At 36.3% G+C, this 7,243-nt stretch overlaps 1 long non-coding RNA gene across 1 annotated transcript; it reads right to left on the bottom strand.

Annotated features, from left to right (window-relative positions):
• Positions 1–2,065: 2,065 nt before the first annotated feature.
• LOC307151695 lies at positions 2,066–6,845 on the bottom strand. The gene is made up of 3 exons (XR_013819916.1): positions 6,653–6,845; positions 4,943–5,013; positions 2,066–2,130 (listed from the first exon to the last, which is right to left on the bottom strand). It is a non-coding gene; the product is annotated as an uncharacterized lncRNA (long non-coding RNA).
• Positions 6,846–7,243: the final 398 nt, after the last annotated feature.

The following is a 7,243-nucleotide window of genomic DNA, read 5'->3' as shown; positions in this document are numbered from 1 at the left end:
GGCAAAATTCATACATGAAAATTCTTACATATAGCCAATTTAAGGAAGGATGGTACAGAAGGCCTAATTTCATAACAAATGAAGTGATTTGGCAGGAGGAAAAATTAAACAAAAATTCATTGGACAGATGATGCCCTTCAGAAAAGAAACCCCTTCAGATATACAGTAATCCCATGCTGAACTGAGTGCTTCCTGTGTATGTAGTTGCTGAATGGGTTTGCACTGTTTTCTTTGACACACATAATTATTGAGGATAACGCAAAAGAAATGAATGCTCTCTAGTGATAACTTCCCATCTGTCGCATCACAGTATGTTAGGAAAAGGTGTGAGGTGAGAGAGCATGTTGTGAACCCACTGCCAACATAATTATATGTTGACTTTATAAGCAAATTATGGCAGAATTTGAATTGATATAAATTTGCATTTGAAAATTTTGATTTTAGCGATGACTAAATTAATGGAAATCTATGAGGCAGTTACAAGGTTGCTACTCAAGTTTTATAAAGCTGTACCATATAAGACATTAGAAAGAATTTATTGATAAGGACCTTTAGAAACATTATACTGAAACTGCCCAACAACAAATAAAATTCCAATATCAATTGCAATCTGATATATTCGTGTGGATTCACACACTCCTGAACATTAAATCACTGTGACAGACACCATCTGAAAGACATATGTTTGAGTCCACGCATACACAGCAGTTTCACATGTTGGACGTGGGACACAGAGATTTGTATGGTCACAAAGAAAACAGGTGAGAGTCTCCAAAAGTGATAATTCCCATGTACCTCCTGACCTGGGAGGAACGATCACCCTGCTGAGTGTGTGTGTGTGTTTGTGTGTGTGTGTGTGTTTGGTGTGGAATATGAGAAATTCATCTCAAAATACTGACAATTCACTCTACTTGGACTAAATCTCATCTGCCAAACTGACATATAGTCTTTTCAGTAATGTAATTTATTAAAGATCTCATTCTCAAAATGTCTTTCTACTTGTGTGTAGTACTCCAATATAATATCTCTATTAATCATGAATTTTGGACATGTGCCATGGAATACCAGCTTTTTATGGCTTTAATTAAAGCTTTATTTTTGTTGTACCTAAATATGGTAGCCATTCACAGTACAAAAGCACCATGGTATTAGCATCTCTGTACCATAGTACTGCCAGTGGCGTTTATCCATTTATACACCCACTTATCTGTCCATTGATCCGTCCATTCATCCATCCATTCATTCTGTTCAATTGATGAGCCTTTGAACATTTTCAATATAATCAAAGCTAAGATATCGAAATTCTTAGAAATGCACTTCATTCTTGAAGTGCTGCATGTATTCCTCAAAATTAAAGAACTTGGCTTCAGTAAATTGAGTGTTCGGTTTGAAATTGAGTTTAACCAAAGGTTATTATGGGAGAAGAAAAGACAAAATGAACAGGTCTGGACATGTTCTACAGGTTAAAATACATGACATCATTTTTCCATTAACATCTTCATATTGGTACAACATCTTTGAATGAGGAGCACACATCCCAAATTTTACAGAATAATTGTCTCTTTACAAAACTACAAAGAGAATAAATTAGTTCTTTTATCAGAAAAATGTGGTTTGTAGCAACAGGTCACATTATAGAGATATTAGGAAGGAAGAAAAAAAAGTGTCACGGACAAGACAAGAAATTTTTGACCTGTGAACAGCATAAAGAAAATACATATCACCTTCTTTTTATAGGTTAAGACAACTAACTATAGAACTATAAACAGACACAGATCAAAGGTGATCAAAACTAATTTTACTATAACCACACAGTGAAAGAATGTGTGTGTGTGCGTATATATATATATATATATATATTCATTTAATGGGCCTTTATTATTATATTTTATATATCATACAATGAAATACTACATACATTATATACTGTATGTAGACTATTGGTGCACAAACAGATACACTTTTTTTTCCAGAGTTAATCCTGAATAATATACTGTACACAGTCACTCTGTTAATAATTCAATGCACACTCACCCAATCAGACTTTCCCACGCTCTACACTGGGGGAAGATGGGGGTTTCTGTGACCAATTGATCTTCGGCCCTGTCCAACAAATCTAGCACTGATCACCTGAAAACAGGAAACAGGTGTTATCAAGGGTTATGTCTCCGCTCCTGTTCACACCGTCCTGGTGAGGATCACACACACACAAACACACACTGCCAGGCTTCATGCCGACATTTACGACAGGCCCTGTAGTTTGAGGTAAACACATGGTGACGAAAGTAAACACATGCTCTCTCCATTAGTCACATGGACGACAACAAAACAACATTAACCAGTCAGAGCAGGACAGCATGGAAAACCACCACTCCCATTGCCGTCAGAATCACAAATTAAACAGAGCACTAGAATGAGGATTTCAACACTAAATGTATTTATTTTTAAGTTTGATGTTGACTCAATCGCACACACTTAAAAATAAAGTTTCCAAAAAGGGGGTTTCACAGCAATGCCATAGAAGAACCAGTTTTGGTTCCCTAAACAACCTTTCAGTGAACAGTTCTTTGATCCAAAGAACTCTTTTCCAATATAAAAAAGCTTTTGTACATTTGAAAGGTTCCATGGATGTCAAAGGCTCTTTATTGAACCAAATAACCTTTTATTTTTCAGAGTGCAGGTACAGTATGCCTTGACTCATCCACAAATTTTGATACTCCAGCACGTAAATAGGGTCATCACTCCTAAAACTCTGCATAACAATTTTTTCTTTTTTTTAATAAATGCTATTAATATCTGTTTTTAAATACTTCAAACAAACACTTTGTGCTATTTGCCCATACGAAACCTGAATTTGTATGTACTGAAAATAATATTTTATGTGCATCTAAAACCTCACGCTTTAGATAAAAGTGTCCATCAAATGAATGTGAATTACAGAATAATATAAATAATCATGCTTGAATATCTATAATAAGTTAATAAAAAAGCATTTTTCATATACAGCAGAATTTCTGATCTCAAATCTGCTACAATTTGGACTGTGGATCTACAAATATAGATGCATTTTGTGCCATGCATGCTGTTATCTTTATGGGACCCTGTCATAGAACACATAAAATAGCAGATGCCGCCTTAAAAGAATACATTCAGAGATACCAGTGGATAAAGTAACACCAGTAGGCTAATGTCATCTAGCAAGCATTCAGCCCAAGAGGAGAGAGCATGGCAAACCAATTACGCTGCCCCTGAAGAAAATGTGACAGACAATGCATTGAGGCATGACATAATCAATTATTGTTAGCATAGAAATAGCAGATATAAAAAAGATCATGAGGAAAGATATTTGTCATGCATGACACATTTGCAGTGATTCTTTAGTCACGGTATGCAACTTACATAAGCAGTTCATGACAGCAGTGAGCGGGAATGTCCATATTACAATTTGACAGATTAAACAATCTGAAATAAAATTGGTCATTTTCAAGAGATAAATTACACTGATTATGCATTGTTGAAATATCAGTGATAACATTAATATGGACCACAATAACCTTTTTACAACTAAACATCCCATATTGAAAAGCTGATCTTGTAGTTTCAGCAATTTTGTTAAATATAATTCAGATTACAGATACCCGGTTCTATAGCTATCTATTTGACTAGTTTTGATGTTATTGGAGTTCTATAAAGTATTTTCAATTCCAGCACATTTCTGTATTTGGTTGCACTGTGAGTATTTGTAGCACATACAGTATGTTGTCAAACTGATGAAGATGATTTCTTAGTTTGCTGGTGTTTTTTCAACTGGCTTGTGTTTATATAGAGTGTGTGTGTATATATACATATATATATATATATATATATATATATATATATATATATATATATATATATATATATATAGGGAGAGAGAGAGAGAGAGAGAGAGAGAGAGAGAGAGAGAGAGAGAGAGAGAGAGAGAGTATGATATTAATAATGACATCTGTATTGTGTTCTGTACAGTTCATTTCCCAGAAAATCCTTGAAGTCTCTATTCACATTCAACAAGTTATTATCAGCCAGGTCTGATTGATGTTTCTATTGATCAATCAGAAGCTTAACTCTCTGAATGAGGTCCAGTGGGTCTGGGGTGTGTGAGGTCTGGGGGGTGTAGGGGGTGTTCAGGCTTGGCTGGTAAAACACAGTAGCAGGTGAGCTGGGACGATGTGGCAAGGTGGCCCCTGGGCTGAGTGATATCCCAGAGTGCACTGTAAATCTCTGCCTGCCGTTTTACTGCTGCACCGGGGCGGCTCGCCGCTAAATCACCGGCTATGAAGCGATGACGGGAAGAATGACTGTTTTCATAACCTCGCTCGGCTGTCAGTGATATGAACACACACACCACATACACATTCCCCCTCTCTTTTCCTGGTGTAAACACACTTTTCCTTTCACGACTTTCATAAAAACAACAGTTGAAGACAAGCAGAAAAGAATAAAAGCTTCAGAGAAAAGCTGCTTAATATCGCAACATTTCTTTTTTACTCCACAAATGTCTGATACATCCTTTCTGTGATGTTAATGACATGATACCATAGTAATATGATTGATATATACCATGGTCATACTTTGGTTTTTATGTCATTTTCCATGCTAACACACCATGGTATTTTTTGAAGGACCTTGGAATGCTACACGAAACAGCACATGAATATGGTAATCTTTCAGCAACATGGTAGAACTATCAAAGTACAATGGTATTACCATCTGCATCTGATACCCTGTACCATGGTAATCCTAAAGTACTTTTTTTGTAAGGCTATCTCTGTTCTCACTCTTTAAATCTGTCAGGTGGTGCAGGAGGAGGTCTGCAGGAGAGACCGAAGATATATTTTGTACACCACCGAAGGGTACATGATACCACTGTCTTTTTGTGGGAACAGGAAAAAGTAGTACCTACCTAAATTTCCTTAGAGACCCGAACTGTGCCGTCTCTGCAAACAGCTGGTGGCTGAAAATGATTCAACAGACCTGCAGATGAATTAATCAGACTTAGTAACTCTGACCAAAAGTCAGCATGAAACGGAAGCTGTGACTGAAAATACGAAACCACTATCGAACGAGAAAAAACATAGGGTGGGACTTGACTTTATCCATCGGCTGTTGATTGGGTTGTGAAAAGTAAGCGTTGTATACTACAGTGAAGGCAGAATGTGGTTAACTTAAAATTAGAGTATTTTCTCAAGTCAAAAGTCAAAAACTCGGTTTGAAATCGCTGGTGTTTCCTACATCACAAACTAACTTGTAACCAATCATGTCAACGTGCCGGCGGGCTTTAGCATATAATTAACTGATGCAAAGCAGGGGAGTCTCAAGAGAAGCCAGGTTATCCCGGTATATTTTTCTGTTGATATGAAAAATCAGGTTCATTTAGCAATACAGAGGGTGGGTGATTTATGTTTATGATGTACATTACGATTTTATGTTATATGTTTTTCTCCACTGACATTCTAAGTTGTTCAAAAACGTTTCTAAGGATTTCGATTTTTAGAAAGCAGCTTTCTGACTCTGAGATGGAGAGCAGGAACATGGTTTGTGTAACATAAGCAACACATTATTAGCTGTTTGATAACGTAGTCAAGCAAAAGGCTATTCATATTAATTACTGTTACGTGTCCGACGTTGTAGAGAGCGATACATAAAATGCATTCCCATTCTGATACATCGCCTTGTACAGCTGTGTGAGTGGAGGCGGGGCTAATTTGCATATTCATGGATTAGCGTATATTAAATGAAGCAAGGGTGTAGTTACATTAAAGCTATTTTAAGGGAAAAAAAACATTTAAATATGTCATTTTGGTGATCAAAGATGAGTTTTAAGAAATTATACGTAAATTACTGTTATTACTGTAGATTTATGTAACGTGTAACAAGGACACTGTACTATAAAGTCTTACACACACACAAAAAATAAAATAATAATTATAAAACAACGTACTGATTTCACAATAAGACCAGTAACATGCATTAAAGAAATAAAAAGGGTCAAATTTGATTTCTCGATGTTGCACTAAGTAATTGTTCAACATTAAAAGTTACCAAAAGAAATAAGCAAATATGATGATAAATAATGAACAAAATATGTTTGAAATAATGTATGCTCAAATGAGATAAGCCGATTCAGTAATTTCATTGGCCTTGATTTAAGAAGGTACTACCCACATGCTGAGATCACATGACCAGCTTAATACTAATCAGCACCCCAATTATTAGACACTTTTGTTGCAGAATAACTTAATAACTGCCGACAAATATGCCTGCAAAAAGTACATTGGCATTGTTAAATAAAAACTTTTTTTCTGTGTGATACTGCGATACGTTTCTATCAATAGTTCAGGAAAATAGGCAGAGAAACATAACATAAATGACAGAAACATAAATGGAAAACTTAAAATCAGGGTTTACAGGGCACTGTGATTTGTGTATTATCAGTGTATTCTGACGAAATCAAATGTCTTGCAAGCAATGTATAAATAGCAAAAATGCAGAAAATAATTTATGTAGTGCGCCTGTTAAATAACAATTAGTTGTTAATCAGCACAACTGATATTTTAATATTTACTGTGTACAATTTAGCCCTCCCTCTGTCCCATGGTCTCTTTCTGGTCACCTGGAAATGCTCTCCTGATCCACTGTTTGCCGGAGCAGCAGGAATGACCATTATCCACCACGGATCACAAAGAAAGGCCTGCAAACTCCGGATACCGAGTGAGAGTGAGAAAAAAGAAAAAGGGGGAGAGGAGAGAGAAAGAGAGAGGGTCACACTTTTCTGACATGCATTCATCCGATGGGTCGTTTCATCCCTGAAAAACAAAAACATCACAGAAGAAAAGCAAAACTGGAAACCTGCAGGAAGGAAAAAAGAAACCCAACCAGGGGGGATAGAGCAGTAATTTAACCTCAGACACACACACACACACTTGTACATCTATCTTTGTGAGGACATTTATTGACACAATGCAATCTCTAGTTTCTAGACCTAATTATAACTTTAACCCTAAAACCAAGTCTTGACCAAATTCAAACAGGCCTTTAAAGGGGTCTCAAACTGGTCCTCACAAAGATAGTTGCACAAGTGTACACATACACACACACGCACGCACGCACACACGATAAATATGGCATGAAAGCCATCATAAACTCAAGCTCTCTCTCTCCCTCTCGCTCTGAACTGTGTGATAAATGTTTAATTAGGAGACTA

This window comes from Squalius cephalus (genome assembly GCF_949319135.1).
Source record: "Squalius cephalus genome assembly, chromosome: 2".
In the NCBI taxonomy this organism is placed as follows: Eukaryota; Metazoa; Chordata; class Actinopteri; order Cypriniformes; family Leuciscidae; genus Squalius; species Squalius cephalus.
The sequence above is the reverse complement of the archived record's forward strand: the minus strand, read 5'-3'. Positions and strand labels throughout refer to the sequence as shown.